The sequence below is a fragment of the Manis pentadactyla genome, chromosome 7, assembly GCF_030020395.1.
Source record: "Manis pentadactyla isolate mManPen7 chromosome 7, mManPen7.hap1, whole genome shotgun sequence".
Lineage (NCBI taxonomy): Eukaryota > Metazoa > Chordata > Mammalia > Pholidota > Manidae > Manis > Manis pentadactyla.
The window spans coordinates 30,658,026-30,670,264 of NC_080025.1; the positions used below are offsets into that span (position 1 = coordinate 30,658,026).

At 42.7% G+C, this 12,239-nt stretch overlaps 1 protein-coding gene across 4 annotated transcripts in view; it reads left to right on the plus strand.

Moving 5' to 3' along the window:
* SLC20A2 (solute carrier family 20 member 2) overlaps window positions 1-12,239 on the plus strand; it is a 114,870-nt gene that overhangs the window by 38,174 nt on the left and 64,457 nt on the right. The window contains exon 1 of one of the 4 annotated variants that reach the window (XM_057505205.1): window positions 1,283-1,650. The exons of 2 other annotated variants lie outside the window; for them this stretch is intronic. The gene's annotated coding sequence lies outside the window, so the exon portion shown is untranslated. Of the gene's footprint in view, window positions 1-1,282; window positions 1,651-12,239 lie in introns of those variants that run through there. One more of the 4 variants, XM_036877493.2, reaches the window with a different exon arrangement.

Genomic DNA, 12,239 nt, shown 5'->3' on the forward strand with positions numbered 1-12,239 from the left:
GCCTATGGTTGCCTGCAGTTAGGTGCAGGGCTGGAATTCCAGACTAGCAGCCAGCAATTTTTGTCAACACCCAGGAGGGGAACTGCATTGGTGTCACCAGCGCATGCCAGTGAAAATCTACCCGGCTGTGGCTTTGGGCATGCATGCCACAGGTGAGCATGCTTTGTAGGGACACAGTTATGTCTTAAGGATCCATGACACAGGGTATACCGCCTGCAGTAGACAGGCAGGGAGTGGGCCCTTGGAGCTCAGACCTGGGATTTGGGAGTTGAGTAGAATTAATCTCTTGGAGCCTAAACTGACATGTGACATTTTAAAATTAGGAAAACAAACAGCTCTGGAAAGATTTGTAGGATTATAGCTAAATGGTTAATACAGGAGACATGTCAGAAAGAGGTTAAGGAGGGGAGGGATGGAGTGTTAATTCAGAAAGAAGCCTCGGACAAGTCATTGAATTACTGTTTTTTACCCATCTGTTTAAAAAAATTAGAAAATGACATTTCCCATAGATGTTTGTAGATCTGATTTTTGTTTGCAATGTGCCCTATCTCTCATAAAATGTTCAGTAGAGCAAAATAGGTTATCAGAACTCAAATGTCTAAAACAAATTAGTCTGAACCATCTTGAGTAGATATTAAGTAGCTCGGTGTCTTTGATATAAATTGTACTTATTACAGGAGTTTATATTTTCTAAAGACAGCTCCATGTTACTTCTGACTTTAGTTTGAGTATCAGCTGTGTACTTGGGGTCTCTAACTGTCACCTTGAGCTTCAACATGCTTTATAGATGGCCAGTCGCCTGTGGAGGCCGGTTTAGCAGTTGCAGCCAGCCAGGCAATTCTATGCACTTCAGACTGCTTCTGGCCAAGGGTGATGCCTTTTGCAGATATTTGAGATATTTGTTCTCAGTTGTAATTCATGAGTGAACCTCTGTCCTCAGAGCAATTCCTTGGGAGGTACAGAATTCAAAGCGAGAATGTAAGCAAAGGAAATTAGTTCATTCCCTATCAAGGGAAAATGCTTTCCTTTAAGGGCACTTGTTGATAGACCTACCCGTCTGTGTGTCCAGTGCCTGTTTAATTTCACATACTACCACATCTGATCATACTGCTTAAATAATTTGACAGGTTTTCCTTTAACTTTGCTTCTCCTTGTGAAGGGCCTACAGCACTGCCCCCTTATTGCCAAAGTTTTGTTGGATTTTTGTGCACTTAAAAAGCAAGTGAACACGGGCTGTGAAAAAGCGCTTACTCTTTCTCTTTGTCAATACTTGCGAAAACAACTTAAAACAAGTTGGCGTTATTGGCCCGAATTCAGTAATTAGCATGATCATGATGCTATGCATTGTTCAGGGGAGCACGCCCCTTGGCCAGCTTTCCCATTAAGAGGACACCAATGTTGTCCGGGGGCATAAATCCCGGCACAGATGATGCAAATCAGCGATCCTGCCTGCTGCTCCTGTGCAGTTAATTTTAGCCAGGGTTTGTTCTCTGAGCTGTAAAACTGTTTAGCCAAGTAGAAGTTAGCAAGCTGAAATGTGACTTTGCGGCCTAAAGTCATAGGTCATCTATTTTAGACCTCAGATTGTGTTCATGATCGGGAGGGCAGTCTTCTGATGAATTGCGGCTCAGACTTCCTTTCAAAGGACTTGTAAGTACTGGGTGAATTTTTAAGATTTCTCTTTGTTCTTTTCTCCTTAAATCTTCCTAATGTTGCTATTCCAGTAATTTTTTATTCTTAGGAAAACTGGAAACTATGGGGAGGGGACTTTAGAACATTCTAAGGGTGGTAGCCAAAGGTTTTTCTCTAAGTGTATCCTACTGCAAGAACCTGCCTTATTTAGCTTTCCCAAGAGAAAGTATTTGAGTCTTACTATTTTTAAACTTTGGAAAAGCAGTCTGAGGATTATTACTTATTTTATTTGTTAAAATATTTGATTAATGGAGTGGATGTGGCATTGAGCTTTATTTCTATGGTAACCTAAGTCTTAAGGGGAAAAATGTTAAAAGTGAATTCCTCTTATACCATTCTTACTGTGAGCTACATGCTTATGCAGAAATAATGGTGGTGTCAGAGGTGCTCCGGTAAAACATATTAGGTGGTCAGTTTTTATTTTTTTAAGAAGGATTTTGGGCTTACAAATAGACCCCATATACTCCTCAAGAGAAGCAATTTTAAAAAATTAAGTAAATGTAGGAGGAAGGCTTTAGAGAGTGATTGAAAACATCCTCTGGAATTGGGTTGGATATCAAAATTAATCAAAGGTCTTGAAATTCTCCAATCTTAACTTCTCATAGCTTATGAAGTCATTGCCAACTTATATTTGGACTGAAGAAAATGAAGATTTTAATACCAAATATTTTTAATTAAATCTGAATGACTTTGCTTTGTTTGAAGTTGTTTTAATTTAGAGTACAGTGATTTCATGCCAGACAGCTTGCTTGCAACACAGAACCAGGCAGGAATTTCTTTATCAATTAAAACATAAATTGCATGCCCTCTAGGAATCTTGGTTTTAATGAGATGATTCTAGTAGGCAGTGTGGTAGCAGCGTACCAGGCCTCCATGTCTGCACCGCATCTGTGAGCCATGATGGAGACATTCCCTCAAATGCCATTTACCCATTTTGAAAGCTGTATTTAAAGACTTCTTTGTTATTATGTATTGTCATATTTTACATTCAAATGACTTAAGATGTCAACAATGAAAGGAAGTGTTTCAGTGGTACCTTTAGTAGGAAAAGAATGTAAGAAGGGAAAAATAGAACTGAGTTTTTGGGCTATTTTTGGAAAGAAACTTGTTTTTAAAATGTAAGTATTTTATTGAGCAGAGAAATTTGCAGTCCAGAGTAATTGTAATTATAACAGAAAAGTCTGTAATATCTCCTCCAGCAGTAAAGATACTTCATTCCAGTGTATGCTTTGTAGTATAATAATTTCATCGGAGGAAAATAACTGTACTTTTTCCTTCAGTTCTTAACAAGGCTCCATCAGCATCTCAGTGGAGTGTTTTAAATGTAGATCAGTCAGATACTGGACAGTTTTCAGTCTCTTAATTCATTCCCTCTATTGTAGTTCAGTCTGCAAAAAAGAAACTGTTTAAAATTGATCCACTTAAAAAAATTTAACAAGTTGCTGTAGGTATTTTTACCACAAGGAAGCATGTGTTCTTTCTGGAGGGGTTGCCGAAAGGCTCATAGGCACTTTCAGAGTGTTGGGTCTGATGATTTCCTGCTGTGAGAGGACGGTCCAGGGGAATGGAGGAGCTCATTTTCGTCACGAAGTATGAGCATCGGGAGGTCTGGCGCTGGCCGGCGCTGAGGTTCCCTCCAGCGCTTCGTACCTGGTGCCTGGTGGAGGGGTGCGGGTTGTGGGTCCTCCGTAAGAAGCAGCTCAGGTGACCAGGAACAGCCTTGGGCTGGACAGACCCCAGTGAGCTCAACTCGGAGCCTCCAGTGGGGTCCGCGTGCTGAGGAGCCCATGGACCGGGCACACCCGTGCCTCCCAGCAGGTCTCCCCGGGGAATCTCGCTCCCCACACGGCAGTCCTGTGCCCTGCACGGCCATCCTGGGGCAGCTGCCCGCCCTGGCCGCACACGCCCTGCCCAGGTCCCCCACCTCTGAAAATGGCTGGAGACCCACAGGCTCCGGTAGAGTAGCTTCTGCCTGCGGTGGGTTTATTTTACTGTTACTTTATTCCTGGAGAAGAGGCTTCTGCTCTGAAGCTCTGAGGGATTTTTCCGGAAAGCAGAGAGGAGGCTGTTCCCTGGGGCCCCTTCACTGGCAGGAGGTTTTTAATCGGTACTTGTCTCTGTGGCTGTATGGGAACTTCCATTGTCTGAAGTGGCCTTTTGGTTTGGAGTTGCAGGTTCCGTGATCACATCTCTAGAATGTTCTCTTTCAAAGGGAATTTCTGAAGGCCCAGGCTTTGTTATATCGCGTGTCCACTGTTTGACCCCCAGTGAGAGGAGCAGCGAGCAGAGCGGCACCTTCAGCCTTGCCTATCTCGGCCACGAGTGTCCCACAGGGGCTGCCCTGTGCTGGAGTTCTGGCTTCTTCCGTTTTTCCTGGAAACACTGGGACTGCGGTCACCCTTTAGCCTGTATCACGCACCCCCAGAGCACATACAGTACACAAAGCAAGCACAGCCCCCACTCGGAGGCTCACGTGCTGAAATGAGGCGCTGCACAGACTGGGCCCAGCCGGCACAACTGGCAGGGGGAGGAGATGACAATGAAAGACAGGAAAATAAGGCAGAGTGGGGACCCCAAAGGCAAGGGATCCGGTGGGCTCACCTGCCCTGGAACTGTTATTATATGGGGGCAAAGGGGGCACGGTAAGCTTGGTGTGTTCAAGTCCAGTCCGTGTTAAGATGCATTTTTCTCCACATAATGATACTTGGATAGAAATCTGAATTTGGGCTCCAGATTTTCCCTCCCCTCCTGGGCTGCTGTGCAGTTGAAACCCTCCACTGGTTTAGGATGTTGAGTCAACTATTAAGTTAGTTAGAGAAGCGCCTTGAGCTTCTCAGAAGAAAGGCATTGCCAAGGTCAAGCAAGCATCGCAGCAGCTTGTAAAGGAGTCCGAAGATCATGAATCAGAAGGGAGCTGAAGGCAGGCTTGGGTACTGGAGATTGATAGACAGGAGTGTACTGTATGTGTCCGTGAGTCATTTTTCCCTTTATACTCAGCCCAGCCAGTCTGTGACTAAGGTTCTGGATCTAGTTAATGGCTCCATAACAGAGACTTGGAAAGGGTTCAACGAAGAACCTCAAAAAATGATTACAGGGTTGAGAAATGATACCTCTAATAAGAGGCTAGGGAACATCCATTATTTAGCCTGGAGTTAAAAACACCGGCCAGAGGACTCTTGAATTGTTATTCAAGTGGATGTATGCCCCAGTACCAAGGCGAGGACCAGTGGGTCTCCATTCCCATGGAGGACGTAGGAGGTCAGCCCAGCAAGCGTTAGGCTAGAGCTATGGTGCTCGCAGCCCAGGCCCGGGGCCCTCAGCATCAGCGCCCCCCAGACCTTGCTGGAAATGCACACCCACAGGCCCCACCCCCAGCCTGTTGACTAAGAAACCACAGGAGTGGGGCCCCGCAGTCTGTTTAACAAGCCCCCAAGTGAATCCAATGTACACTCAGTTTGAGGGCCACTAGGCACAATGTAAAGAAAAAGGCGATTATAAAATGGGGAGTTTGGATACTGGGAAATATAAACATTTTTCCTGACATCATCTAAAACAGGTTTCTATTTGTGATGTTTTCAGTATTCTCTCTGAAGTCAGGAGATAAATGACCTCTCAGAGTTCCTTCCACCCTGACTTTCCTCTGGATTTGCTCTGTCACTTAGAGAAGGCCAATTACTAACCAGGACAATTTTGCAGCCACTTTTCTGAACTCAGTAGTTAAGACAGGGCCCATTTCAGGTGAGGACCAAATGAGACAACGTGGTGGCAGTGACGCGGTGTTACCAGACACATCCTGCTTTATCCCAGTGGTGTGGAATAGATGCCATCCACCCCTTGGGACTTTTTCACAGCCACCTGAAGGGAAATTTGGGCAGAGGTCAAAATGGAGAGCCCCCTGATGTCAGTGCAGCATCGTTTTACGTCACTGACTGCTGGCCAGGTAGGGCAATCGCTTCCCAGAGCCCATTCAGAAGATAGGTGGCTGTAGGGACAGACTCCACCCCATTTTCCCAACCCTGCCACTTCCACAGGAGGAGAGGTCGGTCAGCGAGCCATACACCGGCTGTGGGAATGCCAGTCACCTCCCTGTCCTGAGGATTCCGTCTGACACCTTGGAGGTAGGGGCTAGGTGAGGGTCCTGCAGAGAAGGCGAGCCCAGGATAATGTGTGATCAGCTTGTGGGGGCTCCTCCAGAGGTGGCGGAGAGGGACCTCTTTCACCTTGGTGTTCTTGTATGAGCAGCAAGCAGCAAGTGGTACGCATAGTAGGCACTCAGTGCAAATAAATGGTTGATCAGTCACTTGAAATGTCCAAGGCCAGAGGTGCTCCATTCTCTCCCACGTACAACTGATCCTTGAACAACCCAGGAGTTAGGGGCACTAGCCGCCCCCCGATACACACATTTGAAAATCCATGTAAATTTTTGACTCCCCCAAAACTTAACTACTAACAGCCTACTGTTGTCCAGAAGGAAACCTTCCTCGTAACATAAACAGTTGGTGAACACATTTTGTATGTTATATGGATTATATACTATATCCTTAAAGTAAGCTAGAGAAAATAAAATGTTTTTTCAACTTGTCACAAAGCTCCAAAACTTGTCCAGTATATTTATTGAAAGAATCTGCCTATAAGTGGACCTGTGCAGTTCAAACCCCAGTAGCTCAAGGCCCCACTGTGATTGTAGAGCCAGGACGTCAGCAGTCCCTAGCCTGGCCGGGCAGACCAGTCACTCCCACAGGCCCAGCTACTCATCTCCCCCGTTTCTCTGAATATATGTCCATTCCCTATGTCTTGGCCTGTTTGTGTGTTTTTGCTTTGTGCTTTTGCTTGAAGTAATTGCCTCGGGCTGAAGACACAAGCTGCTGAATGTGTCTGTCTGTTGCACTCTGTGTTCATTTAGTACAATAAAAGCTTTTGTGATCCTAATGAAGAAAGGGCCCTCTGAGGGCCGGGGCTGCTTAGAAAGTGTCACACAGGTGGCACAGTGCTGCCTCCAGAGGAGACATGCTCTACCTTGGCCTGGTCACTGTGGCCCTAATACTTCAGCACTTACAAATGGGATCCGTCCAATCCTGGGCTTTTAACAGCTGCAGTTAATTACACATTTGCTGAGTACTGAAAAATTCCTTGAAGTGATAAAAGACAAGCGAGAGCAGTCTGGCCCAAACTCCAGTTTGCATTATAATGGGAGACGCAGAGGTGACATCCAGCTGTGTGCACTGTGGTTTTCTGCGTCCTTGCCTGTTCGCAGGGGACATGCGTCCCAGTGACTGGTGGCTGTACCAAACAGAGATGTCTCACCAACCCTGAGGGCAGGGGTGGCTGATGTATTACACACTAAGGAAGTCTCTGGATATAAAATATTCTCTTTAAAACCAGCAAACTCTCAGTGACTCTGTATATCAAACAGAGAAATCCCAAAGGGTTGGTCAATTTGGTTTTTAATGATAACAGGCAAAGGGCTATTTTCATTTCTATGCAAGGAGAAGTTACTAAGTAGTCATTCCTTTTGGTATTTCACTCTGGCAAAAATAATTTTGTTTTTAAACTCAACCTGATATCTAGTTCACATATGTGTCATTAACTATTACAGTGGGCAAATGGTTTGGGATAAATTTTGTCTCATTATAGTTGTTGAGTCAAAAAAAAAAACTTGAAGAGAAAGAAGGGGGAAAATCCTCTTTTGTTGATCATCAGACTATTCAAGAATGACCCACTGAGCTAATGCTTCAATAAAATATCCTCAGAAGTGACCTAAAAAGGTACTAGTTAAATAGTTTATGCTGTTGCCATGTAATAAACACTGTGCAGCCATTTAAAATGAGGTGTTGAGTAAGTGATCTTTATTGAGTAAAACTAGCAGGTTACAAAATACCTGTGTGCGACCCTCTTTTTCAATGGAAAGCATTTTTTAGCATGGCTTTATTTCCTTTTGTAAAAGGTAGGCACTTAGATGTGCATGAAGAAAGAATTCTCTGCACCAAACGTTGAGTGTTGGTTATCTCTCGAGATGAGCTGATATGAGATGTTTGCCCCTTCTTTTGGTTACCCGTATTTTATATTTCTTCCATAAGCATGCAATACCTATGTAATGATGAAAAACTTTCTTTTCAAAAAAAAAACTACTGTAATTCATTTTTACTTTTTACTTAGACTTTTGTATTTAATTTGGCAGTGGGCTCTCAGTGGCTTAGGTAAGTAATGCCTACCCCGATGGATAAAACTTGTACCTCAAATTGCACACAAAATAATGGTTATTTTTCAATGTTGGGCTGGGAGCAATTTTCCTTGTTTTACTTTCTACTTTTCTGTATTTACCAACATTTTTATGTGAGCATATATATTTTTATAAAGGAAAATTTTGACTTATTTTTAGGCAGAGACTTTAGATCTTGGCTCTTGGAAGAGACCCACACAAACTGACATGTAGCTGTTATGGATAAAGGCTACAAAGGTTAATTCTGCAGCATGGAAGGTAGTCAGCCAGGATCTGCTTCCCGTACTTAATGCTGGATGTTCAGTGACCTCTAATAGGGTCTCAAATTGGCCAGGATCTCAGGTTCAGTATTATTTGGAGAACAAAGGAAGGGAGCTGGAGAATCCCGCATATTTTTAAGTCATTAAAATAATACTCTGCTGTTGGGATTACACATTTGTAACCGTCATGTAAAGATGTTAAAGATAAACTACTAAATGACAGAGCCACATGCCACGGGCTTCGGATTAAGTTTTGAGTGACGGCGGTGTGGGATGACAGCAAGACAAGTCGCTCACTGGTATTTCCAAAGCACTTACTTTGTTGTATCAAAGTGTATCTCACCAGTGTTTACTAAACGTGATGGCACTTTAAGAGAGTGCTGGCTGTCTCGGTTATCTCTGCCAAGTGCTGCTGGGATGTTCTTGTAGCCTTAATCAGAAGGTTACTTTGGGTAACTATTTTGGTATGGGTGGCAGTTGATTTAAGATCTTGAGCAAAAACAGTAGGCTTCCCTTTCAACCTGCTTTGTATGGTGACACGTGAAATAAATAGTTTTGATGGTTATTTAAAGTGTCTCTCTTTGAAGTGTGTTCCTAAGTCTGGGCCTAAATGAGCAGAATCTGTCACCAGGTTTACTTGGGGACAGAGGATTAGATCGAGGGTGAGTTGAAGCCACTCTCAGCAGGACTGATACCTTCATTTAAAGCTGAAGTGCCTTGAAAAACCAAAGGGAATCTAGCATCGTGTACAACCGTATTTTGACCTAGCCTTTGGTTCAGAACCTTTGTTACTCATAGAAGAGTGTTTCCCGGAATACTGGGAACTAAGAGCTGGTTTTTCAACTTTCCTTCTTGCCGTTTTTCACCCTAACAAGAAATGTTCTTTTCAGCCTCTCCTTTATTTCTTTGCCATCTTGCCTCTGTCTCCTGCAGTTACATGAGGGGAATCATGATGGGCTTCCTCTCTGCACTGTGGCCTCTGCGAGGAAGTAAAGGCACATTCTACCTGGGTTTACATTCATTTTCTCTGAAGGAGATGTGGGTGAATCATTTAACCCAAATAGTCAGGTATTCCGGGATAGAGTGAGAGCCATTCCCAATGAGAACTGGGGTAGCCGCATCAGCGTGACCTCACTGCCAGGCGATTGCAGCTTAGGTGAGTCATGAAGCTCTCCTGCACACAGGGTGAGCACAGATGTGTGAAATGCCACAGGCCCTATCAAGTCAGAGTAAATACATGGGCACAGTTTGATTGATAGAATGCTTTGCAAGTTGAGTAGTTCAAAAGACGAAAAAGGATATCTTTTCAAAAATGGTTAGGCAGATAAAAATATTTCCTAAGACCACAGACTAAGTCAGAAAAGGTAGGGAAACTAACTGGTAGCTGTCAAAGGAAGGGGGTGGCTTTTGTAAAACCAAGAGAATTGATCTCAGCTTAAGGATATGGACTGAGTTTATTTTGTTACTGTTCACTTTTTTTGTTTGTCTTGATTTTACCTCCACTCTGAAGACAAAAAGTAAAAGTAAGAGAATATAAATGCATTCATCAGAGTGAGGTGGTTGGAAGTTATAATGAACTTGTTTATTGTTATAAAGGTTTTAAAAAGCAAGAGTGATTGCTTTGAAGAGTGATTGACTTGCAATTAAAGTGGTGGCCGCGCAGGAAGACAGAGGATGGGATCTGTGTGGCTGAGTCCCTGGGGAAGTAGAGGGCCGGGTGCCCAGCCGCACCCCTCTTTGTCAGGCCTGTTTTTTGCCATCTCTGATTTTGTTTGCTCTCGTTTGGTTTTCCCCTGATCTTTAAGTCATGGTGTCTTCAGGCTCTCTGAGAGTTGTCAGTGACAATTAAGTAAATCCAGAATTTTTACTTCACAAAAGATGACTGGAAGCCTAATCCAGAACAAACTTCTTTTGATCAGGTATAAAAGCTCAATGTTATCATACTAAGTATTAGAATGATACATTTTTTTTGAAGTTTTGCTTTTATGTGTTACGAGAGGACATGACCTTCTGTAGGCAATAGCATAATAAGAAATATTTTGTTTTCTATCACCCTGTTTTATCTTAGGTAGTGAATTTTTAAGAACTCAGGTGACCAAATTGGATCCAGCTATGTAAGAGCAATACAGGTATAGAAGTATCTTTTTTTAAGGTAAATTGTGGCCACTTAAAAGAAATTACATAGAGTAAAATCCACTTTTTCTGGTGAAGCTATAGTGCTGTGAGTTTTTACACATGCTCAGGGTTTTATGGCCACTAGCACAGACAGAGCACAGAAGAACCGCAGCCCCCGAAAGCTTACCCTTGGAGCTGCCCCTTGCAGTCAGACCTTCCCTCCTCCCCTCACTCCCTGAACTTCGCAGGTAGTCCCTAAGCCATACACACAGCCATGGTGAAGGGTGAAAATCTAACTTGCTAAAGGGGATTTAAGCACAACTTTTGACCAGTAGTGGCTTGTATGTCCCATGGGTGATCCTTAGCAAGCTAAAGGATTAAAACAAGGGAAGGAAATCTGAGCAGGGACCACAGCTGCACACTGTGGAGAGAATAGACTTCACAGAGTTTGTTTAGCCAAATAAACAACCAAAGAGTAACAACAAACCTGGGGTGGGGAGGTCAGCAAAGAAGACCTGCTACAATGTATTGTCTGAAACCTCCAGTGCTCTACAAAAATATATGAGACACGTAAAGAAATTGTAATGTGTGACACACAGCAGAACTAAAGCAGACAGCAGACGACAGACTTCTAAGAAGGTCCATACATTGAATTTTACAGAAAAAGATTTTAAAACAGCTACTATAAATATGTTCAAAGACTAAAAGAAATGATTCTTAAATAATTAAATGAGGGCATGGTGGCAGTGACTCATCCAATGGAGACTATCTTAAAGAGATAGGGTAAAAAAGGATCAATTCCAAATATGACACCAAAAACACAAGCAACAAAAGAAAAAAGAGATAAATTGGGCTACATCAAAATTAAATGCTTATGTATGTCTAAGGACACAATCGTCAGAGTGAAAAGGCAACCTATGGTATGGGAGGAAATATTTGCAAATTATATGTCTGATAGGGGGTTGATATCCAGAATATATAAAGAATTTCTACAACTCAACAGCAAAAACAAATGGCAGAGGACCTGAATAAACATTTCTCCAAAAAACATACAGAAATGGCCAAAAAGCACATAAAAAGATGTTCAACATCACTAATCATTAGGGAAATATAAATCAAAACCACAATGAAGTATCACTTCACACCCATTCGAATGGCTGCTATTAAAAACAAAACAAAATAACAAGCGTTGGTGAGGATGTGCAGCCCTAGTGTGCTGTTGGCAGGGATGTGAAATGGTGCAGCTGCTATGCACAGCACTATGACAGTTTCTCCAAAAATTAAGACAAGAATTACTATATGACTCAACAGTCCCACTCCTGGGTGTATGCCCAAAATAGTTGAAAGCAGGGACTTGAAGAGGTGTTTGTACACCCATTTCAATAGCATTTTTTACAATAGGCAAAAAACAGAAGCAATCTGAATGTCCACTGATAGGTGAGTGGATAAACAAAATGTGGTCTATACAATGGAGTATCATTCAGCCTTAAAAAGGGAGGGAATTTGGATACAGGGTACAACATGGATAAACTTGGAGGACATTATGCTAAGTGAAATAAGACAGTCAGAAAAAGACAAATATGGTATGACTACACTCATATGATGTACTCAGTCAAGTTTGTAGAGGCAGAAAGTAGAATGGTGTTGCCAGGGATCAGGGTGAGAGGAATGGGAAATTATTGCTTAATGGGTATAGTTTTGTAACATGAAAAGAATTCTGTAGATGGACAATGGAGGTGTTTGCACAACAAAGTGAAAGTACCTAATGCCAACTGTACACTTAAGAAGGGTTAAGTGGTAAAATTTGTTTATTTTACCATAATTAAAAAATTTTAAATAGAAATTCTGCCATTGAGAAGTATAACAAAATGAAAAACTTACTAGAGGGGCTCAATAGTAGACTTGAATTGTCAGAAAATAAATTAGCTAACTTGAAGATAGAGCAATAGAGA